The 18005-nt window shown below is 44.5% G+C and overlaps 1 long non-coding RNA gene across 1 annotated transcript; it reads left to right on the top strand.

Moving 5' to 3' along the window:
* Nucleotides 1–143: 143 nt before the first annotated feature.
* Nucleotides 144–16897, top strand: LOC139272780 (uncharacterized). The gene is made up of 2 exons (XR_011594964.1): nt 144–624; nt 16450–16897. It is a non-coding gene; the product is annotated as an uncharacterized lncRNA (long non-coding RNA).
* Nucleotides 16898–18005: the final 1108 nt, after the last annotated feature.

Genomic DNA, 18005 nt, shown 5'->3' with positions numbered 1-18005 from the left:
CCGGAGGCGGCGCCGCTCCCAGGCACGTGGCTCCTGATTTGAATCCTGGGCGCGTCAACTGTTCCACCGCCTGTGACGTCCGTCACCCAGCAACGCGAGCTGTGTGACGTCCGTAACCTAGCAACGCAGTCTGTGTGACCTCATGTAAACTGGCATCAGGAGTGGGCTGTGTGTGTGATATATGTCTGTGTCCGGGCTGTGTGTGTGTGATATATGTCTGTGCTTATATGTTATGTCTGTGCTTATATGTGTGTCTGTGTGTACGCGTGTGGCTATATTTGTCTCTCTGTATCTGTGTTTCCCCTGCCCCTTTATCTGGATCTTTCTAAATACTATTCAGTCCCAATGTGTCTGGGTCAATCACCTCCCCAGAAAGTGCTGAATTGTCACTTTAATCTGGTGCATTCTGATTAATTTGATTCCTTTCTTCATTTGTTCGTCAGATGTGGGTGGCGCTCTCGAGGCCAGCATTTATTGCCCCCGAGGTGGTGAGAGTGAGCCGCCTTCTTGAACCGCTGCAGTCCGTGTGGTGAAGGTGCTCCCACAGTGCTGTTGGGGAGGGTGTTCCAGGATTGTGACCCAGCGACTATGAAGGAACAGCCGATATATTTCCAAGTCAGGATGGTGAGTAACTTGGAGCGGAACTTGCAGGTGATGGTGTTTCCATGCGCTTGCTGCCCTTGGCCTTCTCGGTGGTAGAGGTGCGGGTCTGGGATGTGCGGCCAAAGAAGCTTTGGTGAGTTGCTGCAGTGCATCTTGTAGATGGTGCACAGTGCAGCCACGGTGAGCCGGTGGTGGATGGAGTGAATGTTGAAGGTGGTAGATGCAGAGCCAATCAAGTGGGCTGCTTTGTCCTTAAAAAAGGAGATAGACAAAAAGCAGGAAACTATAGACCAATTAGCCTAACATCGGTCATGAGGAAAATGATGGAGTCCGTTATTAAGGAAGCAGTAGCAGGACATTTGAAAAAGCATAATACAATCAAGCAGAGTCAGCATGGTTTTATGAAAGGGAACTCTCACTTCACAAATTTGCTGGAGTTCTTTGAGGATGTAATGAGCAGGATGACTAAGGGGGAACCAGTGGATATGGTGTATTTGGATTCCTGGAAGGCATCTGACAAGGTGCCACATAACAGGTTACTGCACAAGATAAAAGTTCACGGGGTTGGGGGTAATATATTAGCATGGATAGAGGATTGGCTAACTAACAGAAAACAGAGAGTCAGGATAAATGGGACATTTTCTGTTTGGCAATCCGTGAGTAGTGGGGTGCCGCAGGGTTCGGTGATGGGGCCTCAACTATTTACAATCGAAATTAATGACTTGGATGACTGGATCAAGTGTAATGTCGCCATGTTTATTGATGATACAAAGATGGGTGGGAAAGCAAATTGTGAGGAGGACACAAACAATCTACAAAGGGATATAGATAGACTAAGTGAGTGGGCAAAAATTTGGCAGATGGGAGTATAATGTGGGAAAAGGTGAGGTTATCCACTTTGACAGAATAAATAGAAAAGCAAATTACAAATTAAATGGAGAAAAATTGCAAAGTTCTGCAGTACAGAGGGACTTAGGGGTCCTGGTGCATGAAACACAAAAAGTTAGTATGCAGGTACAGCAAGTGATCAGGAAGGCAAATGGAATGTTGGCATTTATTGCAAGGGGGATAAAGCAGAGAAGTTTTGCTACAGCTATACAAGGTATTGGTGCGGTCACACCTGGAATACTGCATGCAGTTTTGGTTTCCATATTTACGAAAAGATATACATGCTTTGAAGGCAGTTCAGAGAAGGTTCACTAGGTTAATTCCGGGGATGAGGGGGTTGACACGACGAAAGGTTGAGTAGGTTGGGCCTCTACTCATTGGAGTTCAGAAGAATGAGAGGTGATCTTATTGAAACGTACAAGATTATGAGGGGGCTTGACAAGGTGGATGCAGAGAGGATGTTTCCACTGATGGGGGAGACCAGAACTAGAGGGATGATCTTAGATAAAGGGGCTGCTCATTTAAAACAGAGATGAGGAGGAATTACTTCTCTCAGAGGGTTGTAAATCTGTGGAATTTGCTGCCTCGGAGAGCTGTGGAGGCTGGGTCATTGAATATATTTAAGGTGGAGATTGACAGATTTTTAAGTGATAAGGGAGTAAAGGGTTATGGGGAGTGGACAGGGAAGTGGAGCTGAGACCATGATCAGATCTGCCATGATTGTATTAAATGGAGGAGCAGGCTCGATGGGCCAAATGGCCCGATCCTGCTCCTATTTCTGATGTTCTTATGGATAGAGGGAGGGCTAACTAACAGAAGACAGAGAGTCAGGATAAATGGTTCATTCTCTGGTTGTCAAACAGTAACTAGTGCGGTGCCGCAGGGATCGGTGCTAGGAACCTCAACTATTGGGACCAAGTGTAATGTAGCTCAGTTTCCTGATGATACAAAGATGGGTGGGAAAGCAAGTTGTGAGGAGGACACAATGAATCTGCTGAGGGATATTGACAGGCTAAGAGAGTGGGCAAAAATGTTTTAGATGGTGTATAATGTGGGAAAGTGTGAGGTTATTCACTTTGGCAAGAAATAGAAAAACACAATTTATTATTTAAATGGAGAAATATTACAAAATGCTGCAGTACAGAGGGACCAGGGGGTCCATGGGGTCTCTCTGTCATAAGAACATAAGAAATAGGAACAGGAGTAGGCCATACGGCCCCTCGAGCCTTCTCCGACATTTTATATGATCATGGCTGATCCAATCATGGACTCTGGTCGACTTTCCTGCCCGCTCCCCATAACCCTTATCGTTTAAGAAGCTATCTATCTCTGTTTTAAATTTATTCAATGAGCCACAGCTCTCTGAGGCAGCGAATTCCACAGATTTACAACCCTCTGAGAGAAGAAATTTCTTCTCTTCTCAGTTTTATTCTAAGTTTATGCCCCCTATTTCTTGTCTCCCCTATCAGTGGAAACATCCTCTCTGCATCCACCTTGTCAAGGCCCCTCATAATCTTATACGTTTCGATAAGTTCACCTCTCTTTCTCATGAATTCCAATGTGTTTCGGCCCAACCTCATCAACCTTTCCTCATAAGTCAACCCCCTCATCTCTGGAATCAACCGAGTGAACCTTCTCTGAGCTGCCTCCAAAGCAAGGATATCCTTTCGTAAATATGGAAACCAAAACTGCACGCAGTATTCCAGGTGTGGCCTCATCAATACCCTGCATAACTGTAGCAAGACTTGCCTGCTTTTATACTCCATCCCCTTTGCAATAAAGGCCAAGATTCCATTGGCCTTCCTGATCACTTGCTATACCTGCATACTAACCTTTTGTGTTTCATGCACAAGTACCCCTAGGTCCCACTGTACGGCAGCACTTTGCAATCTTTCTCCATTTAAAAAACTTGCTCTTTGATTTTTTTTCTGCCAAAATGCATGACCTCACACTTTCCAACATTATACTCCATCTGCCAAATTTTTGCCCACTCACAGCCTGTGTATGTCATTTTGCAACTTTTGTGTGTCCTCCTCACACATTGCTTTTCCTCGCATCTTTGTATCATCAGCAAACTTGGCTATGTTACACTCGGTCCCTTCCTCTAAGTCGTTAATATAGATTGTAAATAGTTGGAGTTCCAGCAGTGATCCCTGCTGCACCCCACTAATTACTGGTTGCCAACCAGACAATGAACCATTTATCCCGACTCTCTGTTTTCCGTTGGTTAGCCAATTGTCTATGCTAATATATTACCCCCAACCCCGTGAACTTTTATCTTGTGCAGTAACCTTTTATGCGGCACCTTGTCAAATGCCTTCTGGAAGTCTAAATACATCACACCCACTAGTTCCCCTTTATCCACCCTGTTTATTACATCCTCAAAGAATTCCAGCAAATTTGTCAAACATGACTTCCCCTTCATAAATCTATGCTGACTCTGCCTGACCGAATTCTGCTTTTCCAAATGTCCTGCTACTGCTTCTTTAATAATGGACTCCAGCTTTTTTCCCAATGACAGAAGTTAGGCTAACTAGTCTACTTTCTGTCTCCCTCTTTTTTTAAATAGGGGTGTTACATTTGTGGTTTTTCAATCTGCTGGGACCTCCCCAGAATCCAAGGAATTTTGGTAAATTACAACCAATGCATCCACTATCCCTGCCGCTACTTCTCTTGAGACCCTAGGGTGCCATCAGGTCCAGGGGATTTATCTGCCTTTCGTCCCAGTATCTTACTGAGTACCACCTTCTTAGTGATTGTGATTGTGTTAAGTTCCTCCCCACCATCTAGCCCCTTGACTATCTACTGTTGGGATATTGTTAGTGTCCTCTACCATAAAGACTGTAGAGGATGTAAAACACAAAAAGTTAGCATGCAGGTACAACAAGTAATCAGGAAGGCAAATGGAATGATGGCTTTTATTGCAAGGGGGATGGAATATAAAATTAGAGAAGTCCTGCTACAACTGTACAGTGTATTGGTGAGACCACACCTGGCATTCTGCGTACAGTTTTTTAAGCAGGGATATACTTGCATTGGAGACAGTTCAGAGAAGCTTCACTGGTTTGATTCCTGAGGTGAAGGGATTGACTTATGAAGAAAGGTTGAGCAGCTTGGGCCTTTGGTGCAGAAATGGTGCAGAAGGGAGGGATTCAAATTCCTGGGACATTGGAACTGGTTCTGGGGGAGGTGGGACCAGTACAAACCGGACGGTCTGCACCTGGGCAGGATCGGAACCAATGTCCGAGGGAGAGTATTTTCTAATGCTGTTGGGGAGGAGTGAAACTAATATGGCAGGGGGATGGGAACCTATGCAGGGAGACAAAGAGAAATAGAAGGGGGGCAGAAGCAAAAGATAGAAAGCAAAAAGGGCCACATTACAGCAAGATTCAAAAGGGGCAAAGTGTGTTAAAGACAAGCCTGAAGGCTCTGTGCCTCAATGTGAGGAGTATTCGGAATAAGGTGGATGAATGAACTGCACAGATAGCAGTTAACGGATACGACGTGATTGGCATCACAGAGACATGGCTCCAGGGTGACCAAGGTTGGGAACTCAACATCCAAGGGTATTCAGCATTTAGGAAGGATAGACAGAAAGGAAAAGGAGGCAGGTGGTGTTGCTGGTTAAAGAGGAAATCAATGCAATTGTAAGTAAGGACATTAGCCTGGATGATGTGGAATCGGTATGGGTGGAGCTGTGGAATTCCAAAGGGCAGAAAACGCTAGTGGGAGTTGTGTATAGACCACCAAATAGTAGTAGTGAGGTTGGGGACAGCATCAAACAAGAAATAAGGGATGTGTGCAAAAAAGGTACAGCAGTAATCATGGGCAACGTTAATCTACATATAGATTGAGCTAATCTAACTGGTAGCACTGCGGTGGAGGAGGATTTCCTGGAGTGTATTAGGGATGGTTTTCTTTGTCGAGGAATCAACCAGGGAGCTGGCCATCCTGATGTATAATGAGAAGGGCCTAATTAGCAATCTTGTTGTGCGAGGCCCTTTGGGGAAGAGTGACCATAATATGGTGGAATTCCTTATTAAGATGGAGAGTGACAAAGTTAATTCGGAAACTAGGGTCCTGAACTTAAGGAGGGGTAGCTTCCCGGTATGGGATGTGAATTGGCTAGAATGGACTGGCAGAGGATACTTAAAGGGTTGACGGTGGATAAGCAATGGCAAACATTTAAAGATCACATGGATGAACTTCAGCAATTGTACATCCCTGTCTGGAGTAAAAATAAAACTGGGAAGATGGCTCAACCATGGCGAACAAGGGAAATTAAGAATAGGAGCAGGGTGGTCTTACTTCAGTTGTACAGGTCCTTGGTGAGGCCTCACCTGTAATATTGTGTTCAGTTTTGGTCTCAGAGTCTGAGGAAAGACGTTCTTGCTCTTGAGGGAGTGCAGCAAAGGTTCACCAGACTGATTCCAGGGATGGCTGGACTGTCATATGAGGAGAGACTGGATCAACTGGGCCTTTATTCACTGGCATTTAGAAGGATAAGAGGGGATCTCATAGAAACATATAAGATCCTGATGGGACTGGACAGGTTAGATGTTGGAAGAATGTTCTCGATGTTGGGGAAGTCCAGAACCAGCAAAGATAGTCTTAGGATAAGGGTAGGCCATTTAGGACTGAGATGAGGAGAAACTTCTTCACTCAGAGAGTTGTTGACCTGTGGAATTCCCTGCCGCAGAGAGTTGTTGATGCCAGTTCATTGGATATATTCAAGAGGGAGTTAGATATGGCCCTTACGGTTAAGGGGATCAAGTAGTATCGAGAGAAAGTAGGAAAGGGGTACTGAGGGAATGATCAGCCATGATCTTATTGAATGGTGGTGCAGGCTCGAAGGGCCGAATGGCCTACTCCTGCAGCTATTTTCTATGTTTCTGTACTCATTGGAGTTTAGAAGAATCAGAGGTGATCGTATTGAAACATATGAGATACTGAGGGGGTTCAACAAGATAGATGCAGAGAGGATGTTTCCTCTCATGGGAAAATCTAGAACTAGGGGGCATAGTTTAAGAATAAGGGGTCGCCGATTTAGAACAGAGATGAGGAGAAATTTTTTTTCTCAGAGGGTCATAAATTTTTGGAATTCTCGACCCCAGATATCCAGATTTGTGAGCGATAATGAAGTGAAGGTTTATGGGAAGCGGGCAGGGAAGTGGAGCTGTGCCCAAGATCAGATCAGCCATGATCATATTAAATGGCAGAGCAGTCTCGAGTGGACAATGGCCTACTCCTGCTCCTATTTCTTATGTTTTTTAAAGGGTGAAGTATGGATGCAAACACAATCAGCATTTTTTTTAATCTGACCCTCTTCCCGTTAATTAATTGGTGAACTATCCCGAATATTAAACTTCAGCCCAGTTATAGGGGTAGTCAATATCAACAGAAAGAAAGCCCAACTGTCAGAATGGACATGATTCAGTCTGGGACAACAGCAGAATCCAAACCCTGCAGTCACTTGTGAACTCGTTGGTGTCTCAGCAGGTTGGATAACTCAGTGAATCCCTTCCCACACTCGGAGCAGGTGAATGGCCTCTCCCCAGTGTGAACTCGCTGGTGTGTCAGCAGGTTGGATGACACAGTGAATCCCTTCCCACACTCTGAGCAGGTCAACGGCCGCTCCCCAGTGTGAACTCGTTGGTGTGTCAGCAGGTTGGATGCCCGAATGAATCCCTTTCCACAGTCAGAGCAGGTGAATGGCCTCTCCCCTGTGTGAACTCGCTGGTGTGTCAGCAGGGTGGATGACACAGTGAATCCCTTCCCACACTCGATAGCAGATGAACGGCCTCTCCCCATTGTGAACTCGCTGGTGTGTCAGCAGGTTGAATGATCGAGTGAATGTTTCTGTCACTCATTGGTACAATGGGATAGTTTTAAATTGCTTGATCTCTGGTACTGTGTGTCAGTGTGTGATTGACAGGTGTGTATAGGACAGACATTGCCACTCACTATCTGGTCCTGTGTGTCAGTGTGGGATTGATAGGTGTGTATATGACAGACACTGTACCTTTCATTCTCTGATTTTGCTATCAGTATGGGATATATTTGTTAACATAGGATAGATATTGCATCTCTCAATCGCTGGTACAGTGAGGCAGAGTTGGATTGCCAGATGAGTGTTGGATAGATGCTGCCTCTCTCATTCTCTGACACTATGTGACCAGTGAGTTTTGGATAGATCCTGACTCTCTCATTCTCTGACACAGTGTGACAGGTGAGTGTTGGATAGATACTGCCTCTCTCATTCTCTGACACGATGTGACAGATTCTGATTGACAGGTGAGTATAGGATGGACACTGCCACTTTCAATCTCCGGTGCAGTGTCAGTGTGGGACTGACCGTTGATTATAGGATAGATACTGACATTTTCACTCTCTGAACCATTGACAGGTAAATATAGAATGAATAGTGTGGGTGTCTGGTATGGGAGTGTGGTTTTGACTCTGTATCTGTCCATCTCTGGTATGTGAATGAGGGTTTTACTCTGTATGTCAGTTTCTGATAGGAGAATGTGGGTTTTATCCTGTACCTGTCACTTTCTGGTAATTGCCTGTGGGTTTCATTCTGTATCTTTCCATTCCTGGTGTGTAAGTGTGTGTTTTGTGCTGTATCTGTCCATCTCTGTTATGTGAATGTGAGCTCTACTCCATACCCATCATTCTCCAGTATGTTAGTATTGTTTTACTGTGTACCACCAATTCCTGATAGAGTATTCGTTTTACTTTCTAACTGTCAGATTTTGTTATGGAGTTGAGTGTTTACCCTGTATCTGTCGGTCTCTGGTAAATGAGTCTGAGTTTCACTCTGTATCTATCTGCCTCTGGTATGTGAGTGTGGGCCTTTCTCTGTCTCTCCATTTCTGTTATGGGAGCCTGGGTTTTATTCTGTACCTGTCAAGTTCTGGTATGTGATTGTGGGCCTTACTCTAAATCTGTCAGTTTCTGGTATAGAAGAGATGTCTTTACCCTGTACCTGTCAATAACTGGTAAGTGAGTATTGGCACTTCACTGTATGTCAATTTATGTTATGGGAATATGGATTGTAATATGTCAGCCTCTGATGTGTGAGTGTGGGTTTTATACTGTATCTCTCAGTCTCTGATATGCGACTGTATGCATTATTCTGTACCGGACAGGTTTTGGTGTATGTGTGAGGGTTTAAGCTGTGTGTAAGTTTCTGGTATGTTAGTCTGCCTTTAATTTGTATCTATTTGTCTACGTGGTTTTATGTTTTACACTGTAACTGTCAGTTTCTGGCAAGTAAATCTTGGGTATAATCTGTACCTGTCAGTTTCTGGTATGTGAGTGTGGGTTATAATCTGTACCTGCCTGTTTCTGGCAAGTGAGTGTACCTATCAGTGTGATCTGTTTCAATGGTTTAACAGCATCTGATTCTACTGCTCCATGTGGCTGTAAGATTCACAATGTAACTCTGTCACTTCAGATCACTGTAGGACTGACAGGTTCTGCTGCCTGTGACGATAGGATTGAGCTCAGTTCTGTGTCTCTGTGCTCTGTGAGTGATAATGTACTTACTATGTGTGAGAAAGAGCTGCCTGCTCTGTTCCTTGTGTTCCGGGTGGAGGAGGAAAGCTCACATTTGTTCTGGCTGGTTGAAGAATTTTGCTCTGAGAATAATAATACGAGAACAATATTAGTTCTAAGATATGGATGCGGGGGAGAATATGATGTATCTGAGGGAGCGACAATATATCTCTCAATCACCAGCAACATTATTCTGGAGAACTCAACACACCGAAACAATATAACCCGACTTTAAAATATCTTCTCCCACACTCCTCTCCTGATGTCTGCAATAGGTGCATTTTGTGAAACTCCCCACATCCTCACTGTCAGGCTGTGTTTCCACTGCTCACTATCTAAGAACAACAGACACAGTGAGATTGGAACTGAATCAGGAACATTCACTGCTGATTTGGGGAAAGAAAGCAGCAATGATTTGAAAGAGCGAGGTGATTTACTTTCTCTGTTACCTTACACTGTCGAAACACAGCCCGAGAATGGCCTCTCCCTTCCCCACTCATTGAAATTGGTTCTTGCTCCACTCTGCCTCTTACACACAGCCCCGACTCACCCTGATCTCCCCTTTGGACTCCATGCCGATCTCTGCTGTAAGGAGGCTGCTGCTCGCTGCCTTACCCTGGGGTCGCGGGGTCTCCATTCCCGGCTGTTTTAAACCATCTTCTTCCACTTACTGAATGAATGGCGATCACAGACAGGGCTGGGGGAGGGGAGGGCTCATGTGCTCTTCTTCTCACTGCAAATCGATACAGGGGGACGGGGCTGAACTGCGCATGCGCAGCTCTCTGCACTAATACAGCCTGTAAAAATCAAAGTGCTCTTTTCCGAACTTACTTTTATCAGAATCTGAGCAAAGGAACTGTGCCTGGGCGGAAAGGACAGAGAATGATTAAAGCTGGGAATCCTGTCCCTTGGAGATGCTCAATTTGTGATCATTCTGTGCAGGGTGTTTCTCTCCATGAGCCCATCTTCACAGAGCAATCCTGCAGTAACATCGGAGGGTCGAGGGAGTGGGAGTGTTTGCTGGGACCGTGCAAGAGTTAATATCTGACAGAAATAGTCCGAGATCAGTTTAATTAGAGTAAAACACTCGGTCACTGAGAGTAATACCGAAGTGGATAATCAAGGGGCTATAGGAAGAGAGGAACATGATGCATTCACTATCAATAATGAAGCAGTACTCGGTAAAATAATGGGACTAAAGGCGACAAGTCACCTGGACCTGATGGCTTATATCCTAGATTCTTAAGAGAAATGACTGCAGAGATAGTGGATGTCTTGGTTGTAATCTAACAAAATTCCCTGGCTTCTGAGGTGGTCCTAGCAGATTGGAAAACCGCAAATGTAAAAGCTCTATTTATTTAAAAAAGGAGGCAGACAAAAAGCAGGAAACTATAGACCAGTTAGCCTAACATCTGTCGTTGGGAAAATGCTGGAGTCCATTATTAAGGAAACAGTAGCGCAACATTTGGAAAAGCATGATTCAATCAAGCAGATTCAGCATGGTTTTATGAAAAGGAAATCCTGTTTGACAAATTTGCTGGAGTTCTTTGAGGATGTAACGAGCAGGGTGGATAAGGGGGAACCAGTGGATGTGGTGTATTTGGATTTCCAGAAGGCATTCGATAAGGTGCCATATAAGAGTTTACTGCACAAGATAAAATTTCACGAGGTTGGGGGTAATATATTAGCATGGATAGAGGATTGGTTAACTAACAGAAAACAGAGAGTCAGGATAAATGTGTCACTTTCCGATTGGTGCCACAGGGATCGGTGCTGGGTCCTCAACTATTTACAATCTATTATTAATGACTTGAATGAAAGGACCGAGTTTAATGTAGCCAAGTTTGCTGATGATACGATGGGTGGGAAAGAAAATTGTGAGAACGCAAAAAATCTGCAAAGGGATATAGACAGGTTAGTTGAGTGGGCAAAAATTTGGCAGATGTAGTATAATGTGGAAAAATGTGAGGTTATCCACTTTGGCAGAAATAATAGAAAAGCAAATTATAATATAAATGGAGAAAAATTGCAAAGTGCCACAGTACAGAGACACCTGGGGGTCCTTGTGCATAAAACACAAAGAGTTAGTATGCAGGTACAGCAAGGAATCAGGAAGGCAAATGGAATGTTGGCCTTTATTGCAAGGGGGGGAATAGAGTATAAAAGCAGAGAAGTGATGCTTCAACTGTACAGCGTATTGGTGAGGCCACACCTAGAGTATTGCGTGTAGTTTTGGTCTCCATATTTCAGGAAGGATATACTTGCATTGGGGCTGTTCAGAGGTTGATTCCAGAGATGAGGGTTTGTCTTATGAGAATAGGTTGAGTAGGTTGGGCCTATACACATTGGAGTTCAGAAGAATGAGAAGTGATCTTATCGAAACATATAAAATAACGAGAGGAATCGACAAGGTGGATGCAGGGAGGGTATTTCCACTCATAGACTGTACCCCCTAGTTTTAGTTTACCCTAATAAGGGGCCACCCATTTAAAACTGAGATGAAGAGAAATTTCTTCACTCAGAGGGTTTTGAATCTGTGGAATTCTCTGCCCCAGAGAGTTGTGGAGGCTGGGGCATTGAATATATTTAAGGCAGAGGTAGAGAGATTTTTGAGCGATAAGGGAAGAGAGGCGTGTGCAGGGAAGTGGAGCTGAGCCCATGGTCAGATCAGCCATGATCTTATTGAATGTCAGAGCAGGCTCCAGGGGCCAAATGTCCTAATCCTGCTCCTATTTCTTATGTTGTTATGAGATAATAACCCTGGGACTGTTCACAGGGTTTCTAACCCAGGGAGTGAACAGCTCTGGGGCTTTCCTGTTACAATTGTCTGGGAGGTAAACCGTAAGCTTAGCACTGAGCAGCGCCTTTTGGAGAGATAGTGAGAATTCCGAGGTGTTGAGTGAGAATAAATTAAACAAGTTGTTGCTTTACCCAGGAGGACCAAACACTGACCGCACCTCACATTGTTCCTCCACCAAGTTGGCTGCGCTTGCGTTTTGCTGCTCACTGAATCAAGATGGCGGAACGCTGAACTTGCCTTCCTGTACAAAGATGGCCGCCGTTACCCTGGGCCTGTGACCGGGAAAAAGTCTAGAAACTGCAGTCGCCGATATTCCGGTTATTATTCCGGGTTTCCGGCGGGCACCAGTTGTTTATGAAGCCTCCCCTCCGCCCCGCTGAAAACGGGCTCTTTTGCGCAGCAGATGTTCACTACGTGCGCTCCGCTATTACACGCACCGCGCATGCCCCAAACACAGCCAGTTCCCGCGCCTGCGCACTGGGTCCCTGTAATTTGGCATCGGCACATTCTCCGTCGCGGCGAATGCTGGGTAAATACACCGCCATTGAAAGGTCACGTTCGTGAAATGAGGATTTATTGTGATTGAAAGGCTGCATTAGAGGGAGCAGAGTGAGGCGGCCCGGCCAGGAAATCCGCGCTGTCGCTGCCTGCAAGACCATCAGCAGGCCGGGGCCATCAGAGGGAGCAGCGTGCGGCGGCATACCACTGCAGGAGGGCGACGGCTGCGAAGTCAGGTCGCTGATTGCAGTGCGGGCAGGCACAGCAGGAGGGGCGAAGGAGCAAGAGTTTGGAGAAGGAAGTGACCGGAGCCCAGGAGAGACAAAGGCCCAGGGGCAGCACGGGCCAGCCCACCTTGCGATATGTGTGCGCGCTCGGTCTCCAATCGTCTTGGTTAACCCTTGCCACTGGACTAAGACCTAGCTCTGTCAAGCCGATGTGGTGGCTGGTAGTGCAACGGCCACCACACGTTACAAAAAACCAAGCACAGGCATCTTCCACCCTCCAAGATGTAGTTCGGGATCTGGAATATTAAGTCCTTCATTGAAACAGCTGTGAACTTTTTGGCGTGGAAGCAAGTCATCCTCGCTTTGAGGGACTGCCTATGATGATGACTGTGATTGCATTGGGCACTGAACCATGTTCATTCTGGCAGTTAGACTTTGTTTCTGCTGCTCTACATAACCCCTATACCTCAGCTGGAGATTAATGTTCTCTATAAATATTCAACAAATCAGCTTGTTTCAAGCACCCTGTGTCGAATATTTGATTTCTCCAAAATAAAAGGAGACTAATTAATGTTCCCTCCCCTTCCATTTTAGGCCTTTTCTTAGTCTAGATTATTTCACTTCTCACGCAGTTCATCTTTTCCCACATCAAATCCAAAGCTTTTTCCGTTTCAGTATACGGCTTGTGGGTGTCATCGACTGAACCGGAGTGTCTCACTTTACACTCATTTGATCAACCTTTTAACCAACACTTGAAAGAACTACCTTGCTTAAGACTGGAAATCTGTTCATTTTCAGAATTGTTTAAAGATTTTTGAATGTAGTTAGTAGAACTCCGCACTGTTCTGATCTTTGTAATTGTCTTTTCGAATTTTGATAGGTTAGCTGATTATAATTACTTATTACTAACATGCCTTGCAGTATTTCTTGCATCAAAATAATTATTCAAATATTTCCTTCATCAGGTCTTTAGCTCCTCCACTCATCTCTGTTTCCTCTTGTGGAGAATCTAGAACTAGGTGGCATAGTCTGAGAATAAGGGTTCGCCCATTTAAAATGGAAATGAGGAATTTCCTCTGAGGGTCATGATTTTTTTTAATTCTCTACCCCAGAGAGCAGCGGAGGCTGGATCATTGAACATATTTAAGTTGGAGATAGACTGATTTTTGAAAGATAGGGGAGTCCAGGGTTATGGGGAGAGCAGGGAAGTGGAATTGAGGCCAAGATCAGGTCATCCATGATATTATTGAATGGTGGAGCAGGCTCAAAGGACCAGATGGCCTACTTCTGCTCCTATTTCTTATGTTCCTAGCCTTGGTAACGGTTGGGTTTAGATGTAGGTTTAGGGTTTAGTGGTTGTGGTTTGTGGTTATTTTTTAGGATTGGGATTAGTGGTTGGAGTAGACAGTAGCATATTTGGGTTAGGATATAGTGATCAACTTAGAAAGCACTATTGGCAATTTCAGTGTCACTGGACGTGTCCTTGTCCATTTCATGTTTTTAACCTCTCAAAGACAAGTCACAAAACAGCTCACAAAGTGTTCATTCAAGGAACCTTCTTTACTGCACAAACCTAATTTCCTCCCTTCTTTCACATCTCTACATTTCTCACAGAGAAATAAATTAGTGACATTCGATTTGGCGATTTTGGGACAAGAACAGATGGATACAATTGTTGCAATGATTACATCTAACATCAGCCTGCCTGAAAAGAGCTTCTGACAATAACCTGTCACCGTGCCCCACCAGTCTCCATCTGATTTCACCATCATATCTTCATTCATTATCCACCCTTCGCCCTAACTAGAGCTGCTTTCACTGGCATTACCATTCCTCATACTGAGGCTCTCTAATTCTCGAGCACAGCATTATCACCGGCATGGACTGGTTCATCCGAATGGTCATTTCTGTGCCTTATATCCTATGTCATTTTGTAGTCTCTGTATAAGTGGTCCCTAGATTTAATGCCTCGGTGTTACTGCTCCCTGGATTTGTTTTCACGGTATTAGTAATCCCTTAATTGGTGTGAGGATGTAATTAATCCTGGATTTGATGTTTCATTGTAACTGATCCCTGGATTTGGTGTTACAGTATGTGTCCCTGGATTTGTTGCCTCAGTGTAAGCGGTCCCTGGATTTGATGTCACAACGTAAGTGGATCCTGGATTTGGTGTCAACAGTACCTCAGAAACTGGGACTGAGGGAAAACCCGCAGCCCAGCAACGCATTCAGCACAGAATGATCCCACACAAATCTATTCCCAATTAACACTACCCATATTAATTCACCACAAACAGTCAGTGCCTGGAAGGAACTGCAGCCCCACTTCTAACATCAGTGAAACACATGATCCAAAACATTTCAAAGGAAAAATAAACCCCATCATAGTTCAACAGAGGCGATTAATGGGCAGTAAATCCCCTCACTCATACACCTTCTTCACCCCTGTTCTCCAACACACCCTCCCCAATTAATCTTTGACCCCTACTCTCGAACCTCTCACCCAACTCCTCTATCATCCGATTTCTCTCAAACTCTCACCTCAACTCCTCTTTCACCCCTACTCTCCAAACCCCTCACCCCAACATCTCCTTCACCCCTACTCTCCAAACCCCTCACCCCAACACTTTCTTCACCACTACTCTCCAACTCATTACCCTAACTCCTCTTTCACCCTTCTCTCCAAACCCCCTCACCCAACTCCTCTTTCAGCCCTACAATTTTATTTGTAATATCACTTACACAAATTACCCACACTGGAGGTAAATATCGGGAGCTTCTGTGTGACGATGAGGTGATCACTGGGCAATCAAGTGCAGAGACTGGTGGGCGGCTGCTCATTATCCTCGGTGAGATTTAATCCCCTTTCCCACTGAATACCGCAGACAGACATGGTCACCTTGGTAATGGAATGGTCAGTGTGACATCACTTTCTAAATACGAGCACACAAGACAATGGGTTATCAATAAATGATAAAGGAATTAAACACTCTGTAATTACATTGTAAATAAAATGAAATAAAATGCTGGAAAATAACTGGTGAAGATAATAACTTATTTCTGCGGAATTGACTAGCAAGCATTAAGAATCTTGTGTTTAGTATACACACACACACATATATAGATTGATTGATAGATAGCAAAGCGTTTGTGAGCACACTTTTCAGTTGTTCTGCTTCACCTGACGCAATTTATTTTCTTAGGTCTTTTGGACCCGTCGGGAGCCTATCCGGCGGTGCTTGATAGGGGAATGGGGCAGATATTTAAAGGGACAGGGACTAACTTTTTTCTGCCTATTTATACTTAAATGAACAGTCCTGTTTATCTCGGAGTGTCGGAGGACTTCACGAAACGAGTTCCCATTAACAGTCGCTCCCTTCTGTACTGTGCAATGATTGTAAAGCTGTCTATTTCAGTGATTTGAGCCTTTCTGAAATGTCTCACTGTTTTTGATGATCTTTGTTTGCCTGTCTAATTTGGAAAGACTTCAGAATTATACAGTGTGCCGAAGGTTTTATTCAAAGGTGTAGTAAAATTTGTTTGAAAATATTCTTTCTAACCTTCCCCCAACCCTCAAATTTTAGAACACTCTGCAATACTGACTCGGAAGGTCCCAAGTTCGGTCCTTGATCTGGGCTGTTAGTTGATCTCAGCCAAGGCAACAGTTCAGGGTTATAATTGTCCTCAGTACCACTGGGCTAAATATGAGTAAAAATTAGCCAGTGCCCTTGTTCTTGATACCGATCCAATGACATCAACTGGGAAGTGTGTGGATGGTAGTTGAGGGCAGGATTGGACTCGGCTCTGATGCCTACCACAGTGGAAATTTATATCCTATACTTAAAGTAACAACTTTTGTAATCTCCATTTGCAGGGTGTTAGAAGGGGAGGATCTGCAGCTGGGAAACTCAAACCAAACATCACGTCAAGATTTGAGAGATTCACCGGATTGACCAGGATCACCTTATCATCAGCCTTTGGAAAAACACCAATCACAGCGGGGAGAAACAGGACACATGTTCTGTGTGTGGATGCACCTTCAACCAATCGTTCAGACTGTGAGACTCATGTGTCCAGCTGACTCAACACTGTAAATGTGGGGACAGTGTGAATAGATGCAGATGCGTATCGGGTGGAAACACATCAGGGAGAGATCATTTACCAGCTGAGTGTGGAAAGAGATTCAGTCTCTCACCTCACCGACTGACATTCGAGGACTTAGATAACCGACTTTCTCCTGTGAATATAAAACTGTGTTATTGGGCTGTGATGTTTTTACTTGTTCATCTTGTTGACTGTAAACCTTTGCCAATTCTTTGGTGTGATCTGTTTACTTGTACATACCTTAAAACAATACATTTACTGAGTGGATTCAAATTTAAATTGAAACATAGAAACAAAGAAACATAGAAAATAGGTGCAGGAGCAGGCCATTCAGCCCTTCTAGCCTGCACCGCCATTCAATGAGTTCATGGCTGAACATGAAACTTCAGTACTCCCTTCCTGCTTTCTCGCCATAACCCTTGATCTCCCGAATAGTAAGGACTTCATCTAACTACCTTTTGAATATATTTAGTGAATTGGCCTCAACTACTTTCTGTGGTAGAGAATTCCACAGGTTCACCACTCTCTGGGTGAAGAAGTTTCTCCTCATCTCGGTCCTAAATGGCTTACCCCTTATCCTCAGACTGTGACCCCTGGTTCTGGACTTCCCCAACATTGGGAACATTCTTCCTGCATCTAACCTGTCTAAACCCGTCAGAATTTTAAACGTTTCCATGAGGTCCCCTCTCATTCTTCTGAACTCCAGTGAATACAAGCCCAGTTGATCCAGTCTTTCTTGATAGGTCAGTCCCGCCATCCCGGGAATCAGTCTGGTGAATCTTCGCTGCACTCCCTCAATAGCAAGAATGTCCTTCCTCAAGTTAGGAGACCAAAACTGTACACAATACTCCAGGTGTGGCCTCACCAAGGCCCTGTACAACTGTAGCAACACCTCCCTGCCCCTGTATTCAAAAGCAGCTTTGCAGGCGTGATATTCTATTCACACATCGAAGGTGAGAGTTGCTGCGGGCACACGCTAAGTCCTGTAGCTGAAAGTGATTAACAGACTGGGTTTTGTGTTTAGTGATCCCGGGCGTGTTAGCTATCCCTACCCTGGACACCAAGGCAAAGAGAGGCACTCGGGAAGGTCTGGGGAACTGTGACTTGTCCCTGAGAGTAACCAAAGATATGAGAACTGAAACAATCTAGAGTTAGAAAGGAAGAAAGGCGCAACATGGAGCAGTCAGTGACAGGATATCAATTTGTGCCCGCTTATCATGGAGACATCAAATATCAACACTGTTATTTGAAATATCAAAATGTTAAACTCCAACCCAATTTTCGGGGTTATTAACATCAGCAGAAACAAATCCCAACTGACAGTAT

The sequence above is a fragment of the Pristiophorus japonicus genome, chromosome 9 (assembly GCF_044704955.1).
Source record: "Pristiophorus japonicus isolate sPriJap1 chromosome 9, sPriJap1.hap1, whole genome shotgun sequence".
NCBI lineage: Eukaryota > Metazoa > Chordata > Chondrichthyes > Pristiophoridae > Pristiophorus > Pristiophorus japonicus.
Note: the sequence above shows the minus strand (reverse complement) of the source record. Positions and strands in the feature narration are given on the sequence as shown.